Raw genomic sequence first — 25,227 nt, forward strand, 5'->3', positions numbered from 1 at the left:
AGCCAAGAAAGTGTATTTATTCCTGGCCTTTGAAAAATAAAATTTGCTGTTTAGGCACAGCCTATCAGCCCTCCAGACGCCTCACTTTCTCTCTCTGTCTTTATTAATTTTCCAGGCACACTCCCTCTTCCAGGTATTGGAACCCTCTTGCAGGTCGAGAGACCCCCGGCAGACGTGCCTACCCGTCCCGGACGGTCCATGACAACCACCTAGCCTTAGTCTCTTCTTACCATTAGAGCACCCAGTGATCATATTGTTGGGGTTTATTTGTTGTCTTTCTTCTTACCATTAGAACACCCAGTGATTATATTGTTGGCATTTATTTATTGTTTGTTCTGGTCTTTCTCACATCAGATTTGACCAAGTCTACCTGACTTGGTCAAATCCAAATGAGAATTCCTAATTATGGGTAGCAAAGCCACTCTAATTTGGCTAAATTTTTTGCAGTTGAAAAAGAGAAAAAAAAAATCAACAACAAAAAACACCAAAACATAAAGCCAAGTGTTTGGTTTCTGTGTTTGTTTGCTGTGTTAAAGAAAAAGAAAAGTTCTTTAATTTACTTTTCTTCTACCCTATACCTTCTTTCCCCTTTGCCATCTGTAGTACCAAAAAATTTAGAAAAGCCTTCTAATGATTTAAACCCCTTTAAAGAATTCAGAACAAATGTGTCACTCGCCCCTTTTGGAGTGTTCTGTTTTCATTGCAGAGTTTCAAATGTCATGGGCAGATTTTTCTTAGGTTTAAGCTCTGCTTTCTTGTATTGCATCACCTGACCTCTTTGGCTTTGTGGGTACTGGAGGAGATTACCTTGTACAGTGAGAGGATCTGACCTTGGTGTGTGTAGTAACAGACAAGAGCTACAAAGTAGGGGTGGCTGAACACAGTTTACAGGACGTGATCTTGGTTGCTGTTTTTCATTTTCTTTCCTAGAAAGTTATTAAAGGAGTCAAATTCTAGTTCAGAGATGCATTCTAAAGGGTCATCTTTATTGCTTTTTCTCCCAAAATTCATCTAGATTTGGCTTGTCTGTGTGCGATTGTGTAAGGAACTGAATTGTTGTTTTTATAGGTAAATGAGTGACTGAGTTTTCTCAGCTCCAAAAAGAAAGGACATTTGCTCCTACCAGACAAAATGTGCCCTGGCTGATGGGCGACCTCATGGGAATGCCTGGAGGTCGACCACCATGATGTGCAGTGGCCTTGTAGAAAAATCTCCAGCAAAAATTAATTTTAAAAAGTCTTATCCAGGAAACATATAAGGGATGATACGGGTGTTTTGAGCCCTCTCAGAGGTCATAGACCTCTGGAAGAGAAACAGAGACATGTAAGAAGGTGGAAACAACTCAGTGATGACACACTGTGGAGTCCTGCGACAAGAAGCACATATTGAGCCACCACACGAAAACCCTAAGCCCCTAGGCTACAGCTCATTTCCTCCTTTTAAGAAAAAAATTGGGCAATAAAGAATCTATGAAAGAAGGGAAAACAAGAAAAATGACTCCTTATCGAGCACTTCGTAGGTTTTATGGCAGTTCTACTTGCCAGAGTGTAAAATGGTCTTTGTGCACATTTCCATTAAGGAAAAAGAGCCCTAAGGTTGACCTGCAAACTAAAAAATTCTGAAGTTCTCTTTTTTCTCTATTTTCTTTTCTGCCTGCTTTAAATCTGCTGTTATTTTTCCATTAAGGTAAAAACCACCATTTACATCCAATAGGTTGTTTGCAAGATGATGAATTTGTATGTATCTCATGGTTAAAGTTCTGAAATAAGAACTATAGGATCTTTGTATGTATGTGCATATATTTTAAAGCCCTTTATAATTTCTATAATTTTATGTTTAATTGGAAATTAAATCTGTTTTAATTTCTTTTTAGCACACCAGACTATTTATCTCCATACCTGATGATGTAAATTTTGCCATTTTATTTTCACTTGAAAATTTTTAATATGTACATTCAAGGCTATTTAGCTGACAGCTACCTAGTGTAGTAAAACAGGTTATCAAGAACTTTAAATTCTAAGATAGGGGAAAAAAAGCTCTTTATGAATCTATAAGATGTAGTTGTATTGGCATGCCTAATGCATTTATGTATATGTTGTCTACACAATGTTTCACTACTGAAAATACATAAAAGAGCTCTAATGAATTGGCTTAAGAAAATAAAAACACTTGAATTTAATACTTTATCAGGAAAAAAATCTATTTAAATGTTTTTTTCAGGTTTATATAACTTAAGAATTATCTTTAATGAATAAGTTAGCTTTAAAATTATTGGTAAAGTAATATTATAAATGCCTTAAGAATTGCCAGCATACAGTTTTGTTTGCACTTATTAATCAAGTAATTTTATACTTATCCCTGTCAAATACCCTAAAGTGTCAAAATTTGGTGTCCAGGATGGACACCAACATGTGGAGAAGTTGCTCTTGAAGCTGCTCACTGGGCCTCATTGAAGCGGGTCACCATTGTCTTGTGCAGTGTCTCCTTGTAGGTTTCGGTTGAGGTGACCCCATAGGAGCTGCCCCGGGCACCCAGGCCAAAGCCCCGCACCCGTGTTTGGGCCTCGATGGGTGTTACAATGCCCTGCTTCTTGCAGCCCAGGCCACTGCCCTCTTTCCAGCCCATGGCCTGGAGCATGCGACTGCCAATGTTGTCACTGCCCAGCCCGTCCCGAGTAGGCTGCTCGAAGTCTATGGAAGCTGTGGATATGCCACCGTACTTTCTCCTCTTGGGCTCTGGCGGCTCGGGGATGCCATACTTCTCTCTGCGTTCAGCTGCACGGTCCCGGTACTTCATTTGCTCCATGTCGTTCTTCCCTAGTGCTTCCAGCTAATTTTCTGACAAGTGGGCTTGCCGGTGAATCTCAAGGTTTTGCTTGTGGAGCCCTGAGAGCTGCTGGTGCCGGATGAGTGCCTCTTTGCTGGGGAACTGGCGTCGGCAAAGCAGACCGGGTGGGTGGATCGCCTGGGGTCAGGTGTTTGAGACCACCTGGCCGGTGTGGTGGAATCCTGTCTCTACTAAAGATGCAGAAGTTGGCCGGGCGTGGTGGTGCATGCCTGCGGTCCCAGCTACTAGGGAGGCTGAGACTGGAGAATGGCTTGAACCTTAGAGGCGGAGGTTGCAGTGAGCCAAGATCCCGCTGCTGCACTCCAGCCTGGGTGACAGAGACTCCATCTCAAAAAAAAAAATAATTTAATTTAAATAAAAAAATTTAATTCTAAGAAAATAATTATACCTAAACGCACTGAGGTCCTTATCTCAGCCTACTGAAGTTATATTAAAAAAAAAAAAAAAAAAAAAAAAAAAAAAAAAAAAGAAAAAAAAAAAAGAAAAAAATTTTATCAAGGAATTAATCTTAATGAATTGTAAGAGATTTTATTTATTTTAACCCAAAGTTCAACTTTTATTACGTCTTGTGCTTTTCTGATTTATTTCCCCTTGTAAAGGGCACAAAATAATAATACTCTTCTTCAACTCATTTTCAGCTCATTTAAGTTTTCTTTCTTCAGTTTTGTTTGTTGTGGCCTGATGCTAACAATGTTTTCTTAAAGGTGTAAAGCAAATGTTTTCTTCCAACATAATATTCTGTGCAGTGCAGATGGTCTTTGCATTTGCCTTTTCTTTTTATTAGTAATTATTTTTATTAGCAACACAAATAGCATATTCAGTCTCCATTCCCAAGATGTGGTAGGAGGCATGTGTTTACTATATATATTAGACATATTCTGCTTATTGTTATCCAATATGCTTATTTCCTAGAACAATTCATGGCTATTAAGCTGTGATAGATGTTTTTTCTACAATTCAGGTATTGAAGCTACACAGATAAATGAGGAATGAAAGTTAATCTTTGTGATATTATATTTTCTTCATTTTGTTCATCTGATATTAAAATACACATCCAATGAACTAATGAGGGTATATCAGAATACAATAGGAGGTGATGATACTTTTGGTGAAATCTAAGATGATACCAACACATATATCAAAACAAAATATGTCATCTTAAATGTTGATATTTTATTATTGGTGGACTTAATTGTAACTGATTTTACAAGTATGACATTTCTTAGCACTTTAAAACTGCTTCCATGCTCTAGTATATTGAAAAATTAATAAAGCATATGTTTCTGTTCTTCAAACACATCATCCAATGAGAAAAACTACACAGATAGAGATGTTAATGCTGACATTACTAGAATGTATTCAATCTTATACTAGACCTATATATTAAAGAAAAAAAAAAAAAAAACATTGTAGTGGAAGATATATATCCTTACCTTAAGCAATCTAGAAAGCCTTCTTGGAGGAAGTAAGGTTTTAACATGGCCTTGATGAAATGTGTAGAACCTTGAAAGGGAAGCACAGGGTGTTTTCTCCTTTCCTTCATTCCTGTCCTGCTCCCCACACTGACAAAAGACATCTCTGAACTTCAGAGACATTGAAAGGTCCCTAACTGAAGGAATACTAGACTAGGAACTCAAGTAGGGTTTGTTTAGAGTAATTGAAAAAGATGTCAGTTTTCTTTGTAGGATTTCCAGATCACTTCTCCTTGGGGTTGCATTGGAGCTTGTGATTCTGAACAGGAATTTTTTTTCTAGGAATAAAGATTTTACAGGAATTTGTTTTTTTCACCTGCTAAATATCTCCTGGAGTCTGAGCATAACAAATGGGATGCAGGAAGGCAAGGAAACTCCTGGAGATTGACTTGCATGGCCTTGTGTTCAACTACATTACACCTTAGATTCACTATAAGTAACAATAAATCAAATGAAGTCAGTTGAGTAAAATAAGCCCACTGGGCAAGGATTGTCAAGGTTTTGGATGACATAAAAATAATTCTATTATTAGATAACATTCCAAATCAAATAACTATGAATACAATACTTAACTCTATAAATATAACAACCTACAACTATACTCAAAACTAACTAACCATAACTTCAACTAAACAAAATTGTTAGAGGCACTTGAACCAGAGCAACTCCGTCTTGAGTGAGGGCTAGGAAAAATGAGACTGGGACTTGCTGGTCTGCATTCCCCGAAAGTTAGATATTCCTATCCTCTAGATATTTAGAGTTAAGTGAACAGATTGATAACATTTACTAAACAGACCCAGACTTAAGAATGTCTTGATATTCCAACATCTTGAAAACAGAAACATTCCTAATTTTGTTTTAAAGATAATAGTATTGATTCTTGCAAAATATATTATTAAGAAAATCCTTTTTTACAAACCAGTGTAGCAACAGTAAATATCTCCCAATGATCTTTTATTAATCCTATATATAAACAAGCATTGTACCTCAGGTGGGCACATTCTTTCCCTTACTTTCGGGAATGCCCTACTCTGTCTATGGAGTAGCTTTTTCTTTTTCTGTTTTTGAGACAGAATCTTGATCTGTCACCTAAGCTGGAGTGCAGAGGTGTGATCTGGGTTCACTGCAACCTCTGCTTTCTGGGTTCAAGCAATTATCATGTCTTAGTCTCCTGAATAGCTAGGATTACAAGCATGCATCACTTCACCTAGCTAATTATTTCTATTTTTTTCTTTAGTAGAGGCGAGGTTTCACTGTGTTGACCAGACTGGTCTCAAACTACTGGCCTTGAGCGATCTGCCTCCCTGGACCTCCCAAAGTGTTGGGATTACAGGCATCAGCCACCACACCTGGCCTGGAGTAGTTATTTTTTCACCACTTTACTTTCTTAATAAATTTGCTTTCACTTTGCACAGTTGACTTGTCCTGAGTTCTTTCTTGCTCAAGATTCAAGAACCTTCTCTTGGAGACTGGGTCAGGACCTCTTTCTGATAACACAATTTTTACTAACCATAACATGTAAATGTGAATAACTATTATTATCAAACTGGTAACCACAACTAGTTACTAGTCACAATGAATAATCATGACTAATTATTAGGCTAGTCTAATAAACATAGCGGGTTATTTATCACAGTTGGTCACCATAACTATTTCATAAGTAGCAATAGCATGTAACCAAAGCTAATTAGCAGTCACAGACCAATAAGCACATCCAGCTAGGGATCACAAATAAATAGCCATGGCTAATTATCAGTCACAAACTAGTGACCACAGCTAGATAGTAATCACAAATTGTAAAAAGAAATTGTCACCAAACCTTTAACAAGTAGTTAGTAGTCACCTGGCAACCATGATTGATTAGTAGTAACTAACAGTTAATCTTGACTACTTAGTAGCCAAACTGGTGACTACAAATAATAATCAAAACTAGTAATCATTACTAGGTAGTAGTCATAGACTGCTACCCACAACTGGTTATTAACCACATTCAGTTACATAAGCAGTTGTTAATTGAGAATCATAACTATGGTTGCTTAGTAATCTCAAGTCATATGAATAACTAGTTAGCACTCATAACAAGTAACCAAAACTAACAGTCACAAGTAGTTAACACAGCTACTTGGTTGCTACTATGAATCTTTATATTCAAAGCCATACTAACCATAACTAGTGATGTAACATGCTGGTAGCTATTACTAACCACAATTTACCATAACTAACCACAATTAACCATACCTATAACTACCCCATAAACTCATCTTAACCATAAACATGACTAGTGATAGCTAATGATAACCATAGCTATAACCATAATCATAACTATTTAAAGCACAGAAACTGATGATATAGAAACTGACTAACAAAAAATGTTCTTGATTCTCCACATGTATTTAACATGTGGTCTTGGGATATAGGAATGCAACTATGTGTGAAAAAAGAAAATATTTGGTGTTTTGGGAAGGGTGAAATGTGAGCAGTGTGTAGGCTTTTATATTAGTTTCTTATTAGCACTGTAATAAATTATTGTAAACTTAGTAGCTTAAAATAACACAAATATATTCTTTTGTAATTCTGAATGTCAGAAGTCTCAAAATCAAGGTTTTGGTAGAACTTTATTTCTAACAGAGGCTCTAGGAGAGAATCTGCACCCTTGTCTTTCCCAGCTCTTTAAGGTTGCCTGCATTTCTTGGCTGGTGACACCTTCCTCACATTACCCCAACGTCTTGCTTCCATTTTGACATCTCCCACTGCAAACTCTGATTCTCCCTTATAAGATCTTCTGCATACGTTTGTCCTACTTAGATAATTCATACTATTCCCCTCATCTCAAAATCCTTAAGCACATGTGCAAAGTTGATTTCACTATGTAAAGTAACATATTAATAGGTTTCAAGGATTAGCATATTAAAGAAAAATATCTTCCTGCCCTGATATCATTAAGCTAAAGGGAAAAGTCAAGCTGGGAAATGCTAAGGGCATACCTACCTCCCATTCTATTCAAAGTCATCCCTCTGTTTACTGAGATAAATGCATATCTGATTGCTTCCTTAGAAAGGCTAATCAGAAACTCAAAAGAATGGAACCATTTGTCTCTTATCTACCTGTGACCTGGAAGGCACGACTGCTTCCAGTTGTCCCAGCTTTCCAGAGGGAAACAAAACAGAGTTTTCTCCCCCAAAGAGATTCTAGTGATTTCTCCATTTTCTTTAAGGAAACCCCAGGCTATTATAAAATATTTTAGATTCCTCATGCATCCAGAAGGTGCAATACAAAGGAAAGTCAGCAGAAGCAAATGAAGAAAACAAAATTTAGTCAACCGAGAAGAAAATAACATTTGCTCAAAAAAGGCAAGGTCTTAAGAGGAAAACAAAACAAAAACAGTAAGGCCTTTTAAATTCACACACACACACACATATATATATACACAGACACATCTTAGATGTAACCTCCTAATTAAGCTAACTTAACCTCCTAAGTAAGCTAACTTAAGCATTGAGCTTGTTTATCTTACATATGTCAATTAATGTCTTAGGTTTCCCTAAAGTGTATAAAACCACATTGTGTTGTGACCACCTTGAGCACATGTCATCAGGACCTCCTGAGGCTGTGTCATGGGTATACATCCTCAACCTGGAACAAAATTAACTTTCTAAATTAACTGAGACCTGTCTTATATTTTTGAGGTTCACATCTTGGTGACCATTAAGGGATTTTGAGTGGAATTATGTTTGACCTTTTACAAATCTCCTACAGGTGCTTGGGGTACCAGCATGAGTTAATTTTATGGCTCAAATCAGTAGGAAAATTTGCTGAGGTTGGGGAGCACTCTCCAGAGAATTCCTGATCTCCCCAAATCTGGTTGAGATCTAAAGTTTATTTAGCTGCACAACTCCTTTTTTTTTTTTTTTTTTTTTTTTTTGGAGTTTTACTCTCTTTCGGTACAAGGAAGGTAAGTTTTCTCTGCTTCTATGACAATGGAAGGCAAGTAACTCCTTTATGGAGTTTGAGCTCACTTCCAACAGGGAAGATGAGGTTTTTATCCTGCTTCTATTATAATAGCAGTTTTCAGCCTGAGACCTATCCCTAGGTAAGTAACTAATTGGGGTTTCTCTCGGCTAAAGTTAAAATTAACAACCAGCTGGTCTTAATTTCTCCTTACCATTAAAGCACTCAGTAATCATATAAGTTGTCCCATCATTTGTTTTTCTTAACTGTCTTTTTTCTTTGTTGTTTGCTTCTGTTTTTTGTGGTTGTTGTAGTCTTTTTTTCTGTTGAATTTGACCAACTCTATCCAACTTGATCAAATGCAAAGAAAGCTTCAAATTACGCAGAAAGAGGCCTCTGAAGTGGCTAAATTTACCCACCAAAAAAAAAAAAAAAAAAAAAAGAAAAGAAAAGAAAGAAAAAGTGGTATGGCGATGGGAGAAAAATGGCCAGAAAAAAAAAAAATATTTTGACTACTTAAGGGGTTTATTTACATAATAAATCCACGTTTCTGCTAGTCAGGCCAAATTAAAGAGCTGTACTTCTGAAATCAGCAATTTCTCCTAGTTCCAATACAGTAATGAGATTTTAAAAGATTTTGTAAAAGGACCTCAATGCTTAAGTTAGCTTGATTAGGAGGTTACATCTAAGATGTGTCTGTTTGTGTATATATACGTGTGTGTGTGTGTGTGTGTGTGTGTGTGTGTGTGTTAATTTAAAAGGCCTTCCTGTTTTTGTTTTGTTTTCCTCTTAGGACCTTGTCTTTTTGGAGCAAATGTTATTTTCTTCTCAGTTGACTAAATTTTGTTTTCTTCATTTGCTTCTGCTGATTTTCCTTTATATTGCATCTTCTGGATGCATGAGGAATCTAAAATATTTTATAATAGCCTGGGGTTTCCTTAAAGAAAATGGAGAAATCACTAGAATCTCTTTGGGGGAGAAAACTCTGTTTTTGTTGTTTTTTAAGGAACCCCTTGAATGTAAACAGACAAGTTCACTTCAGCTCTCAAATTGCTTGATTTTGTATTGTGTTACCTACTTTATTTTTAAATAAAATAGTTATTGCAATAAATAGTTATTTAATTAAAAATAATTTTTAATTAAAATAGTTTTTTTAAATCTTGGATTTTAAAAAAAGAATGTAGTTTGACACGTAGAAATGTCTTCATTAAAAAAAATTCTAAGTGAACTGAAAAAGCATTATGTGGCCTAGCCTCATAATAATTCCTCCATTTTGGAGACCCAGGATTTGTGTGGGCTCTGCCCAGAGCTCAGAGATCCAGTTAAAAGGTAGATAATCTCTATGTAAATAAAACTGGCCTCCTCATATAGTCCTATGATTGATTTCTATAATTTTATGTTTGATTTGGCCTCATTTTTTAATCTCCCTCTAGCACCACCAGACTTTTTCTTTCTGTATCTTGAGATGCAAATTTTTCTATGTGATTTTTTACCTAAGAGTTGTTTCAGTCAATATTCAGGTTTAAAGCTATTTAGATGACAACTGCCAGGATAATAAAACTGGGAATCAAAAGTTTGCAAATCTAAAAAGGGGTAAAAAAAGGTTTAAAAATTTCTATAAAATATACTTTTATTAGTATGTCTAATGCAATTATGTATTTTTGTGTTTTGTACAAAATGTGTCACTACTAAAAATATAAAGAGCTGTAATTTATTAGCTTAAAAAATAAAAGCATTTAATCAAACACTTTATCAAAAAAAGACTAGCCAAATGCTTTTTTAAGTTTAAGTAATGTAAGTAAAATTTTTAGTAAATAAGCTAGCTTTAAAATTATTGATAAAGTAATGTTAGACATGTCTTAAGAATTGCCAGCATACATTTTTATTTGCATTTATTAATCATTAATCAAGTATTAATCATACTTATCTCTGCCAAATACTATAAAGCATCAAAATTTGGCATAGCGGTTAAAAAACCATAAACCCAACCCAAAACAGAACATCCATGCCTGTGTAATTTTTAATAAATAAGACATTAATATTGGTTTAATGAAAATAGCCACATCTTTAATTTAGTAAGATCACCATAACTTCTAATCTTGTGACTTTAAACAGCTTAGTCCACAGGTAACAAGGAGGTTATTTGGAAAAGACTGGTATAATCTTTCTTTCAAAGCAAAGTATAAGTGCCTACCAAAGTTAGTTCAGCCTATGCCCAAAAATGAACAAGAACAGCTTGGACGTTAGAAGCAAGATAGAATCAGTTATGTCAGATTTTTTTTTTTACTGTCTCATTTATAATTTTGCAATGGTGTGTTCTATAGCTTTATTACTGTTATTGCTTTTGAGATGGAATTTCACTCTTGTCAACCAGGATGGACTGCAGTAGCACAATCTAAGCTCACTACAACCTCTGCCTCTTGGGTTCAAGGAATTCTACAGCCACAGCCTCCTGAGTAGCTGGGACTACAGGTGTGTACCATCACACCTGTCTAGTTTTTTGTATTTCTAGTAAAGAAGGAGTTTCACCATGTTGACCAGGCTGTTCTTGAAGTCCTGACCTCAGATGATCCACCTGCCTAAGCCTACCAAAGTGCTGGGATTACAGGCATGAGCCACCATGCCTAGCCACATGTTCCATAATTTTAAATGATGACTATTGCAGTCTTCACAAATAATGTAGAAAAACAATTAAAAGAAAATAATTAGGTAAATGTAATAAGTTAAAAACTTATAGACAAACTCATCATAATTTAGAACCTAAAGTATTAAATTAAATAACAAATATTTCATTATTTGGGTATTTTCCAATAAAAATCTACTGTAGAAAAACATTTTGAAAAAATTGTGTCCTTTTTAAAAGGGTGTTCATTTTTTGTCTAATTTAAAGCTTATTTAAGGGTTATATATAAAATTAGGTAAAAGGAACTAGGAAATGAGAGAGATGTAGATAAAATTATAAAAATAGGCCAGATGCAGTGGCTCATGCCTGTAATTCCAGCACTTTGGGAGGGTGAGGTGGGTGGATCATGAGGTCAGGAGATCAAGAACATCCTGGCCAACATGGTGAAACCCTGTGTCTACTACAAATATAAAAATTATCCAGGAGTGGTGGTGTGCACCTGTAAACCCAGCTACTCAGCAGGCTGAGGCAGGAGAATCACTTTAACTTGGGAGGTGGAGGTTGCAGTGAGCTGAGATCTCGCCACTGCACTCCAGCCTGTGTGAGAAAGACTCCATCTCAAAAAAAAAAAAAAAAAATATATATATATATATATATATATACACACACACACACATATATATAGACATACATATATTTATATATATATATATATATATATATATATATATACATGTCTATATACATATATTTTGTAAGAAAACTTAAAGAAAAATAGTTTCATATGAGATATGAGAAAGAATCTAGTATGGTAAATTTAGTCCTGGAGTAAAATATCTGGTTGTTTAAGGAAGAGGGATGTTCAGGATAAATCTGAAAGTCCAAACATGTCACAAATGTTCTAAGTCACAGTAAGTTGATTTATTTTAAAAACCCAAAACTTTCTTTTAAATTAAGGTTTTTATATGCGTGTAACTCTCTGCATACATTTTTAAAGTCCTTGTGACATTGAGTTACAGGGCTTTGACTCCTGAGTCTAAAAGGACACCAAGGCCTGCTAAATTTTAAAGTACTAACAACAGCTAAAGGCCATCTTAATGTCTGACAGAAGATGGCAATCAAAATAAACTGCCTTCCTTAAAGATGGTGCCAGAAATTAAAGCTATTCAACTCCTCAAGGCCCAAGAAATATTGCAGAAGAGGTGGGTATGTGAGATTGTAAGGGCCAATTTTATGAGATAAAATAAGTTCAGTTTCTCTATAAATTAATTATTAATGTCAAAAAACACGCTGATGTAAGACCAGTATAGGGGTCCCTGTGTCATATTAATAAGGTTTCCTTCAAGTATTAACCAACTCCTTAATAAAGGTTATAAAAGGATTATGGAAGTTATAACTTATGTTTAAGATGAACAGTTTATCAGTTGTTTATAAAATTTAGGAAAACAAATTTAATTGGCTTTATGCTATTGCTATTAGGGCTTATTGTTTACAAAATAATTTTTTTCTTAAAGAGTGAAGGTTTCTGCTGTTTTCTAAATCCTTCAGTTATTAACTTTCGTCAAATGAATGACTTATTTTACAATAACCTCTGATATCAAGTGTTTTAAACCTTTGATATTTGATGACATTTTCAAAATCAAATTATAAATTGAGTATTTTTCTGAACTAATTAATTCTTTAAAATATTAGGTTCCCTAAAGTCCAGAAGTGAAATAATTTGGCTCATTTGGTATAAAAATTATACAGGAAGCATTGTCAAGTATGAAATGGTGTTTGGTTTTCCTTGGGTTGTATTTGTATAAATATGTTATTGGTATGTGTCCCAAAATCATGGGAAACTCCTGTAATTCTAATACAACTTAGTGTAGGTTGTCAGTAATAATTATGATTGTTACATTAAATTATTGTGTGCCACAGAGGTAAAAACATTCTTGTCAATTGTGTCATTGACTACGCCTACCCTGAAACTATTGTTATCCACAGACAATTGTTTTTTTGTTGTTGTTGTTTCGATCCTTTTTAGAAGGTGGTTTTATAATCAGCTAGAAAACTCTAACAGGTGTTCTTAAATGCAGGTTTGTGATATCTTTGGAAATTGTATCACTGGAGTAGAGAAAAAGATTTTAGGACCTTTGGAGAGCTGAAATGTTTATGAATATCAAGCAGAAGAGAAATTAACAGCATGAAGTGAACTAATAAAAGACTGAAATTATCTTTTTTAACTTTTTGCTTAAAACATTGCTGATCTTTTGTTTTATTTTTTCAGAGTCAAGGAAACTTTGTTTGAGCTATTAATAACCATTAACAAGCTAGTATACTCCTATAAGCAAAACTTGGAGCATATTTGTTTCTCTCTACCTGATGTCTCAAGAATTTGGAAACAATTTATGAGTATTCTTTACTTATGCCAATAATTATTTGCATAGGTTCAATAAGAATCTGTTTTCATTTGTAACAGGACACAATTGGAAAAACTGGTTATTTTACCAAGGTGTTGAATAAAATGGTATGCTTACTTTTACAGAATCAAACTTGACTTATGGAGCTCATAAAACTCTCTTGGGAAAATTGGCCTCATACCTTGTCTATAGTCCCTGCACAGGGTTCCTGACCTGTGGTAAGTAAAGAATGTCACTGTCTGAGAGGCCCATGAGTTCCAAGTTTATATTGGAACCTTAAGAGGAGAGGATCACCCAACTCACAACTATCTGATGATACAAATTCATGTATTTGGCTTGGCTTTAAAAATGTCTTATGTAAGATTGCTTCTATGGAACAAAGTTTCATCAAAGCCAATTTAAAAACCTATGTACAAAATGATTTTTCTTGCTGCAATATGTACAAATAATCAGGTCAAGTATAATAAGGCATATCGGTACTACTATGATTTATTTTTAGTAAAAATAGAAAACTGGAGAGAGAAAAATTAAATTTACAAAACTGTAGTACATCTGTTGTTAGATTCTAGTCTTGCTTAATATTTTACAATATTTATCATTTTCCATAGTTTGGACGAAGTTCAAATTTTCCTTGGCCACGTGTTCAAAATAATGTTTTCATTTTTTTCTTCTTTTTTCCCCCATTTTTTTCTAATTTAAAATTGCTAAAATTTAAGCTGTGCTTTCATAAAGCCCTGTGAATTGAAGGTAGACAACTTAAACTTCAGAAGAAAATATCAGTAGCACGTTTACTTACGTAAGTCACTTTCATACCTGCGTACTGAGGTGCAGACTTTAGAGTAATGTGGCCTACACTCATTTTCCAGGATTGTTCATTTATTTTTTGTTGGCTTTTATCCCTTTCTCCCCCTATTTTCTCTTCATAGGACATACGACTTCACGACCTGCTAAAAATGAGCTTTTTTAATAATTTGGGACCTACTCGTCTAGGAATAAACCATCCTAGCCGTCAGAGATCAGATGAAACCTGAGACAAGACACTTATTTCCTTCTAAACTGCTTTCTCCAAAAGGTTGTAAAAAATAAAATGAGGAAAACACGAAAGAAAAATATATTGGGACCCTCAAATCACTAAACGAAAGAGAAAAGTCAAGCTGGGAATTGCTTAGTACCAACCTGCCTCTCATTCTATTTAGTCAACCCCCTGCTCACTGAGATAAATGTATATGCTTCCTTTGGAGAGGCTAATCAGAAACTCAAAAGAATGTAACCATTTGTCTCTTATCTACCTATGACCTGGACAGCCCCTTCCCACTTCCATTTGTCCCACCTTTCCAGACCAAACAAATGTTTATCTAACATATGTTGATTGATGTCTTATATCTCCCTAAAATGTATAAAACCAAACTGCATCCAGATCACCTTGGGCAGATGTCATCAGGACCTCCTGAAGCTGTGTCATCTGAGGCTGTGTCATATGCACACATCCTCAACCTTGACAAAATAAACTTTCTAAATTAACTGAGACCTGTCTCCAATTTTCGGGATTCACTAGGGTATGGACATCTTTGGGACCCATTATGTAGACTATCAAAATCTTTCTTTAAGAATTCTGTTCTTTAGATAAGGGCTGCTGCTGTGATGGATGCTCTCTGGGTAAATCAAAAACAAAGTAGCTGACCTGTAGTTCCTGATTGGTTAAGACCTTCACATTCCAAGTGTCCAGTAGCATCTCTGGGTAAGAGATAATAAGTGACTGATAATTTTAGGAAAAAAACCAAGTTGACAGAGTTCAACGTGACAGCTTATTGGTCAAGTGCATGAGTGCAATAGTGTAATAGTTGGGGGTGTGTATATATACCTTTCTGGGCTGAGGAATACTTCAGTTAGTTACTAAAAATATTCCTCAGCCCCATTTTTTTTCTAATGCCTTTCTGGGCTGAGGAATATATGTATGTGTGTGTATGTGTGTATATATCATATATATAATAGTCAAAATATTTTTAGTAGCTAATGATGAGGGGAGGGCAGTAGATAAGAACAAAAAGTTTAACCCATATAAACTCTCTCTCTTTTCATGGAACCACCTTTAATTGTGTTATCTGTTTACACTCTACTTGGGATCAGTTAGGCAAAAATAAAAATGGTTTTGAGACATTCTAATCATGCTATTAGAATCAAGAGATCATTAAAAGGATTGTGGTCTGCTGATTAACGAAGTCAGAGTTGGTTATTTCCCACTCAAGTGTGACTGGTTTAGGTGTTATCTTAATAACTGTTGGATACGTTTCTCTGAAAGTTTCAAAAATCAGATATCTGGTTACATTTTTCCACTCACATTATCTTGACTCTCCCTCCATAAGTGTCTTTTTTTTTTAATGAACATTGTTTCACCCATAGGTGACAGGTAGGCTTGGTAACTAGGATGAAATCATATTATTCCCATTGGAGTAAGCTTGTAGCAATATTATTTTAGAGTTAAGTGGCAACATTTTATGGCATTATGTCCTGACTCCTGGAATGGGATTTGGAACAACATGACATTTAGAGGATACTGTTAGGTGTACCTGGGAAATTGTCTGTTTGTTACAAGGAAACACTTGAGTTAAGTACATCATATTAAATAAAGTAATCACAGAGTTGTAAACATAAGCCTTCCCATAGGTTCATATTAGGAACTCTCAATTACTTGTTAATAGATAGGGTATAGGGAGGATGAGTGATAAATAGCCAATGACAGAACTATGGCCTAGAGGAAACAAACCATATTTGAATGTGTAAGTGGGGAATGATGCTTAGTTATCATGTGTATTTGTGAAAATCTTTGTGGGGATGGGGTGATAAGGTGAGAAGAAAACAGGGTCTTCCTGAAACTACTTGTGAGGCTGTGGGCATTCTTTAAGTTTCCACCCTTGTGACAGCTGGTGGAAATTGAAATCACAGAGAAAAAGAGAGAGAGAGAGAGAGAGAGAGAGAGAGAGAGAGAGAGAGAGAGAGAGAGAAAGTGTCTGTGAATACCTGGCAAAAATAGAACTGCGAATAATGAATAGAAATAAAAAGTAAATACATATCCAATACAAGAAACAGTAAGTTACTCCAAAAATGGAAATGACTACTTTACACAGTTGTGAGCTAACTGCCACTATAAAAGTGCTTAAGCAAAAACTACCTATCACTATCAGTGATGCAATAGATTTTTTGAATGGTTGGGTGGATGGCTTTATTAGTTTGTTCTCACACTGCTGTAAATAAATACCTGAGACTGGGTAATTTATAAGAGGTTTAATTGGCTCATGGTTCTTCATGCTGTACAGAAGGCATAATGCTGGCATCTGCTCAGCTTTTGGAGAGGCCTCAGGAAATCTGGAATCATCCTGGAACGTGAAAGGGAAGAGGGCTTGTCTTACATGGCTGGAGCGGAAGGAAGGGCAGGGAGGTGGTGCATACTTTTAAATAACCAGATCTCCTGAGAATTGCCTCACTATACAATATCAAGGAAAGATGGTGGTAAACCATTAAAAATAACTCCCAAGATTCAATTACTTCCCATCAGGCCCCACCTCTGACAATGGGTATTAAAATTTGACATGAGATTTGGATGAGGACACAAATTCAAACCATATGATATATCCTTTTTACTCCAAGACAATACAATTTTGAGGAATATGCCTGATGAAAATAATAATAACATAATAGATCCAATTAAGGCATCAATGAAATAATTTTAGTGGTTATTGCACTACACAAAAGTGCTTCCATGTTTCTACAGCCATAGTCCCTTTTCAGTCCTCTTGTTGTTTGATTTTTCAGGATCAGTGGACACAGTTGATCACTCTCTAATGCCCCAAATACTATATCCACCTGACTTCTGGGAAACCACTCTCTCCTGGACTTCCTCTCATTTTCTGATTGTTCCTTCGCAGGGTCTTTTTGAATTATCCTCAACTCTCCATCTTGCAAGCATTGAAGTGCCCCAGCACTAAGTTTTGGGTGTCTCTTTTCTACTTACAATAACTGCCTTAGTGACCTCATCCAGGATCATGGTGTTACATGCCACATATATTATGCCTTTTAGATTTATATCTCTTGTCCAGACCTTGCTCTGAACTCATGACTCATGTATTTAGCTGTTTACTGAGCATCTCCAAATGCATGTCTTAGATATATCAAAAGTAATGTATTTTTTCACTTTCAGCAATATGGACTGCCCATAATTTTCATTATTCATTACACTAAGTGGAGCTAAAAACCCTTGTCATTACACACACACACAGAGACACACACACACATACAGAGAGAGAGAGAAAGAAAGAGAGAGAGACTTAAGAAGACTCTAAAAGGTAGCAAAAAGAAAGCAGAGCTATTAGGAACCTCGGAATGTGAAGAGGTGATACCTTGAAACAATAACAGAAGCAAACAAAAAAAAAAATGTTCTAACAGAAGTCTGCCCTCTTTAATAAAAGGCCTGGGAAAATGACAGCCTAGCAAGATAGAAAAGATTTAGGTAATATTCATTCTATTTTAGGCAAATGTCACAAGAAAAACCTGTGGCCCCACCCTATCCACTCAAGCAAAGTCTACGTGAGGATCTTAGACTTCAGTCCTCAGGAGAATATAATGAGCTTCCTAACACACCGATGGAGAATGAGAAAGAACTTGTCTAATACTCTCTTGAATCTCTCTAGGTGTGTAGCCAAACACTCATGCTTTCTGTGGTTCAAGCCCCAGGTTCCAATTTGAAGTTCAACAATACATTTCCTTTGCTGTGAGAGAGAAGAGATATGAATGATTTTTGAAAAATGCAACAAAATTCAGACATCTAAATTTCACTCTCTTCCAGGTAACCAATATGGCCAGCCCCTCAACTTGTTCTCATGTTGCTGGCAATGCTTCAGTCACCCTTGAAATTTCTTTTCATGTTTTACAATTATCTTGTGAACAAGTGATAAATCATTTTTTATTTTATTTATTTATTTATTTTTTTAATTTTATTTTTTGAGACGGAGTTTCGCTCTTGTTACCCAGGCTGGAGTGCAATGGCGCGATCTCGGCTCACCACAACCTCCGCCTCCTGGGTTCAGGCAATTCTCCTGCCTCAGCCTCCTGAGTAGCTGGGATTACAGGCACGTGCCACCATACCCAGCTAATTTTTTGTATTTTTAGTAGAGACAGGGTTTCACCATGTTGACCAGGATGGTCTAGATCTCTTGACCTCGTGATCCGCCTGCCTCAGCCTCCCAAAGTGCTGGGATTACAGGCTTGAGCCACCGCGCCCGGCTTATTTTATTGTTTTAATAAAGTTTCCATCAACAGACAAATGGATAAATCTTTTTGAAAATCCTTGGTATTGATAAATACTTATCCTAGAAACTGTATTTGAATATTTAGAAATTGCAAAATGGGACTTAGTGTTCAACATGCTAAATCATATAAAAGCTCAAGCTGAATAACGCATCCATGGATTTATGACCAGAAAATAATAATAATGGATTTTTGGCTCTGATTTTACTTTCAAAAAATAAATTTTGCAAAGCTTCACATCACATGAATGTAGGTTTTCAATACAACTATTTCAAAGAGGACAGTGTTCCTTTTTCTTTGTGGGGGTGTGTGTCTGTGTGTGTCTGTGTGAGCGTGTTAAGCTCTTTTATTACACATTTGCAGTTTCCTTGCGAGTTTCTTTGTTGCACCAAGGCTTTGAGCATCTGCAGACAAGAAAAGACACTGTGCATGGAAGGAATGAACTCTGTTATGAGAAAATTTTTTTCAAGATATCCACAGTTTTAAATTTCCTTTCTTACAAACTTTTCTCTACATAGGCATATACAAAGTGACATAAATAATTTCATGTACATATCATTTCTCAATATCTTGTATTTGAACAATTTTGTAGTGTTGGAATATAGGCACTCTTTGAAAATAATTACCTTTTATTTGTGTCTAGGATTTGTAGCCAGTAGTATTGCTTTTCAGATAAGCAGCACAGTTCATGAAAATCTTGTTTCCTAATATTGTTTCTATAAATGAAATGCTTGTTGAGACGATGTCATAAAGTATTTGATAATTCTTTGTTGACTGCTCGCTTATGGATAGATAGGACAAAGATGGTCTTCCTTCTGACCAGGAGAGGGCACTGGTGATTCTTGAGTCAGAAGCTCCAGGGTGAGAGCTAAGAGAATGTAGAGAGAGGTGTTTTCTTCATTTCTAGCACTCTAGCTACTTTTATGGTGTTGTGAAACTTACATTTATTTACACATGTGAATAGCTTAACAGAGGAACTTATGAGTAGCTAGGAAGCCATTAACAATATTTATGTGTGTCGATTATAAGGAAGACCTTTTGCTTGACTCATTAAGAACTCAGCCATCTACACATTTGCTAGAGTAGAAATCAGATTAGATCTCAGTGGCTTCCTGACATTGTTTGGCAGGGGTTGAAAAAATGTCTTGGAAATCTTGCCTTAGCTGGACTAAATGGCAAAATGGATCAGAGTACTTTAGAAAGAAAATAAATCATAAGTCCTGAAATATTATACATGCTCTGAGTATTTACCTGCAGTGATTTTCTTTTCTTAATTCATGGTTGTTTGGAGTTACTGGTCTCAGTTCAGATAACCACTTTTTAGACTCAGCAGCGAACTTACTAGGTGAGAAAGAGCTGTGATTTTGCTTTAAAAAATCACCCTTATGTGCTTCAGATGTTAAACTTATTGCTTATCACCATGTTTCCAAATGGGTGCCAAAATCAAAATGTGCTCTATTTGATTGCTGCTATTAACCCAATGGGAAGATTCTTTCATTTCAGACAATGAAGACTTATTAGGGTCAACACAGGGTGTATGTATAGCAAACAAATGGTCAGCTGGTGAAATTCATGGGGCAAAAACATTGTACATTTCTTCTTCTTGTTAAAATCACCCCTTAAGGGAACTCTTTCTCCAAAATTTTCCTGTAAAAATGCTAATAGTTGACTCAGAAGAAATATATTAACATTTAATTAACCAAATAGTTAATCAAAGATACATTTTGTGTGTGTGTGTGTGTGTGTGTGTGTTTGTGTGTGTGTGTTGGGGAAATTCAGAAGGGAATGAGTTTGGAGAACAAAACACTGCATGTGATCATAAAGCCTAGGAGGTTTACTAGATTCTGGGCAGCCTGATGTAGCAGGGGAATATTTGGACCTTGTGATGGATCTAAGGTATTGGTCAGGAGAAAGTCCAAGATAAATTTTGTTCATTCTGTACTTGTTCAGGCTTCCTCCACAGCTACTCTTATACAGTACCACCTTTTGGATACTGTCCAATGCATTTTTTCATCTGTCACATTTATATTTGTTGTGATATAATTTTATGGTTGGAGATAGTTTTGACAGTTGTATCAACATTTTAAAAGTTGTTTTCCTAAATGTTACTTGCCTCAAATATCACATAAATACAACTTCCTATTTTGGTTAATTTGTGATGAAGAAGAAAAAAAATATATATATATATATATATATATATATATATATGTGTGTGTGTGTGTGTGTGTGTGTGTGTGTATGTGTGTGTGTGTGTGTGTGTGTATTTTCTAGTTATTCTGCTAATTCTAATATATTTAACTTTGTTTCGGTATACAACAGTGCTTTAGAAGTATTTGTTGAGGAGGGGTGTGCCAAGATGGCTGGGAGAAGACATCACCAGAATGCATCTCCCAGTGAATGAGAGGCAGAGAGCTAGAAGACTTCACGATTCTAAACGAGGTGCCAGGTTCATTGTGGTGGGACTGATAGGGCATTGAAAATAGGTCTGGAGAAGGAGCTACAGGGCAAGAGCTTCCCAGAGGGGCAAATCAAGATGGAGGTGGTGCATCCCCCTCTGAAACATGCAGTTGTGTCAGAGGGTCAGGGGACTTAACCCCCTGGGTGCTCTGATTCGGATCCTGTGCTTACCTCATCCCTGCTGCAACCCACAGTCCATGAGAGCCCTACCATATGGTAGGGCACTGTGGGTAATCAATGCAAATCTGAGTGGTGGTTACTGCTGGGTGCGGCAAGTTGTCACAAGGACCTGGGCAAAAGTCTGGACTAATGCCAGTGGAATGGACTGTCCCACAGAGGAGGCAGAGTTGAAAGCAGGGAAACAGACCATAAGGCCTGGCAGGCCCCACTTCCACAGAACTCAAACTGAAGCCCTCTCTAGAGAGCTTGGCAGCAAATACACCAGCTTGACCCCAACCAGGAAGGTCCAGCTGCAGAAGAAGAGCCATCATTGGGAAGGCAGGGCCAATCTCACCTGCAAACAAACTCCAAGGAAGTACCACCCACCCAACAACCTGACTGAAGATGAGAGAGGCCAACAACGCCCTCTACAGGCCAAATAAGATATAGCTCCAACCTCAAAAGATAAAAACGTTCACTCAGAGACTCCTCCTGAAATCACCAACTTCAAAGATCAAAGGGAGATAGATCCATGAAGATGGGGAAAAAACAGCACAAAAAAGGATGAAACCATCAAAGAACAGAACACTTCTTCTCCTCCCAGGGATCATAACTCCTCATTATCAAGGGAACAAAAAAAGATGGAGAATGAATTTGATGAATTGACAGAAGCAGGCTTCAGAAGGTGGGTACTAACAAACTTCTCTGAGTTAAAAGACCATGTTATCACCCAATGAAAATAAACTAAGAACCTTGAGAAAAGATTAGATGAAATGCTAACTAAAATAATCGCTTAGAGAAGAACATAAATGACTTGATGGAGCTGAAAAACACAGCTCCATCACAAGGCATACACAAGTTTCAACAGCTGAACTGATCAAGCAGAAGAAAGGATATCAGAGATAGAAGATCAAATCAATGAAATAAAATGAGAAGGCAAGATTTGAAAAAAATTTAACAAAGCATCCAAGAACTATGGGATTCTGTGAAAAGATCTAATCTATGCTTGATTAGCATACCTGATGGGGAGAATGAATCCAAGTTGGAAAATATTTTTCAAGATATTATCCAAGAGAACTTTCCCAACCTAACAAGGCAGGCCAAAATTCAACTCCAGGAATTACAGAGAACCCCACAAATATATTCTTCAAGAAGAGCAACCCCAAGGCACACTGTTGTCAGATTCACCAGGGTTGAAATGAAGAAAAAATTCTAAGGGCAGCCAGAGAGAAAGGTTGAGTCACCCACAAAGGAAAGACCATCAGATTCACAGCAGATCTCTTGGCAGAAACCCTGCAAGCTAGAAGGGAGTGGGGGCCAATATTCAACATCCTTAAAGAAAATAACTTTCAACTCAGAATCTCGTATCCAGCCAAACTAAGCTTCATAAGTGAAGGAGAAATAAAATCCTTTATGGACAAGCAATTGCTAAGAGATTTTGTCACTATAAGACCTGTCTTACAAGAGCTAATGAAATAAGTATTAAACAGGGAAAGGAACAACCAGTACCAGCCACTGCAAAAATGTACTACATGGTAAATGGTAAAGAACAATGACGAACAACTATGCAATGCTGATGTCAACTAAAGGGCAAAACAACCAGCCAGTAGCAAAATGGCAAAATCAAGGTGAAACAGTGATATTAACATTGAATGCAAATGGCCTAAGTGCCCCAATCAAAAGACACAGGCTGGCAAACTGGATAAAAGGTTAAAACCCATCAGTATGCTGTATTCAGGACACCCATCTCACATGCAAAGACTCACATAGACTCAAAATAATGGGATGGAAGATTTACCAAACAAATGGAGAGACAAAATAAAGCAGGGGTAGCAATGGTAGTCTCTGGTAAAATGGACTTTAAACCAACAAAGATCAAAAGAGACAAAGAAGGGCATTACATAATGGCAAAAGGATCAATGCAACAAGAAGAGCTAACTATCCTAAATATATATGCACCCAATGCAGGAGCACCCAAGATATATAAAGTGAGTTCTTAAAGACCTACAAAGAGACTTAGACTCCTGCACAGTAATAGTGGGAAACTTTAACATTCCACTGAAAATATTGGACAGATCAACAAGACAGAAAATCAACAAGGATATCTAGGATTTAAATGCAGATTTGGACCAAGCATACCTAACAGACATTTACAGGACACTCCACCCCAAATCCACAGAATACAGATTCTTCTCAGCACCACATTATTCTTACTCCAAAACTACCACATAATTGGAAGTAAATCACTCCTCAGCAAATGCAAAAGAATGGAAATCATAACAGTCTCTCAGACCAAAGCACAACCAAATTAGAACTCAGGATTAAGAAAAGCACTCAAAACCACACAATCACATGGAAACTGAACAACTTGCTCCAGAATGACAAATGAATAAACAATGGCATGAAGGAAGAAATAAAAACAGTCTTTGAAACCAACGAGAACAAGACACAACGTACCAAAACCTATGGGACACATGTAAAGCAGTAAATGCCCACATGAGGAACAAAGAAAGATCTAAAATTGACACCCTATCATCAAATTGAGAGAGCTAGAAGAGAAAGATTAAAAAAAAAACTCAAAAGCTAGCAGAAGATAAGAAATAACTAAGATCAGAGCAGAACTGAAGGAGATAGAGACACAAAAAGCCCTTCCAAAAATCGATAAATCCAGGAGCTGTTTTTTTTTTTTTTTTTTTTTTTTTTGGAAAAGATAAAAAAAAAAATAGAACACTAGCTAGACCAACAAAAAAGAAAGGAAAGAAGAATTGAATAGATGCAATTAAAAATGATAAAGGGAAGATCAACACCAATTCCACTGAAATACAAAACACCATCAGAGATTACTGCAAACAACGTTATGCACATAAACCAGTAAATCTGGAAGAAATGGATAAATTTTAGGACACTTGCACACTCCCAAGACTAAGCCAAGAAGAAGCTGAAACCCTGAATAGACCAATAACAAGTCTGAAATAGAGACAACAATTAATAGCCTACCAACTAAGAAAAGTCCAGGTCCAGATGGGTTCACAGCTGAATTCTACCAGACATACAAACAGGAGTTGGTACTAGTCCTTCTGAAATTACTCCAAACAACACAAAAGGATAGAATTCTTCCCAAATCATTTTATGAGACCAATATCACCCTGATACCAAAATCTGGCAGAGACTCAACTAAAAAAGAAAACGACAGGCCAATATCCATGATGAATATTGATGCAAAAATCTTCAATAAAATACTGGCAAACCTATTGCAACAGCACATCAAAAACTTATTCATAACAATGAAGTAGGCTTCATCCTGGGGATGCAAGGCTGGTTCAACATACGCAAGTCTATAGACGTAATTCACCACATAAACAGAAACAAACACAAAAACCACATGATTATCTCAATAGACACAGAAAAGGCCTTCAACAAAATTCAACAGCCTTTATGCTAAAACCTTTCAATAAACTAGGTATCAGTGGAATGTATCTCAAAACAATAAAAGTTATTTAGGATAAACCCTCAGTTGATATCATACTGAATGGGCAAAAATTAGAAGCATTCCCTTTAAAAACTGGCACTAAACAAGGATGTCCTCTCTCATCACTCCTATTTAATATGTATGGTAAGTTCAAGCCAGAGCAATTAGGCAAGAAAAAGAAATAAAAGGCATTCGATTAGGAAAACAAGAAGTCAAATTGTCCCTATTTGCAGATGACATGATCATATATTTAGAAGAGCCCATCAACTCAGCCCCAAACCTCCTTAAGCTGATAAGAAACTTCAGCAAAGTCCCAGGATACAAAATCAATGTGCAGGAATCACAAGCATTCCTATACACCAATAACAGACAGAGACAGCCAAATCATGAACAAACTCCCATTCACAATTGCTACAAAGATAATAAAATACCTAGGAATATAACTAACAAAGGAGGAAAATATATCTTCAAGGAGAACTACAAACCACTGCTCAAAGAAATAAGAGAGGACACAATCAGATGGAAAAACATTCCATGCTCATGGTTAGG

The sequence above is a fragment of the Saimiri boliviensis genome, chromosome X (assembly GCF_048565385.1).
Source record: "Saimiri boliviensis isolate mSaiBol1 chromosome X, mSaiBol1.pri, whole genome shotgun sequence".
NCBI lineage: Eukaryota > Metazoa > Chordata > Mammalia > Primates > Cebidae > Saimiri > Saimiri boliviensis.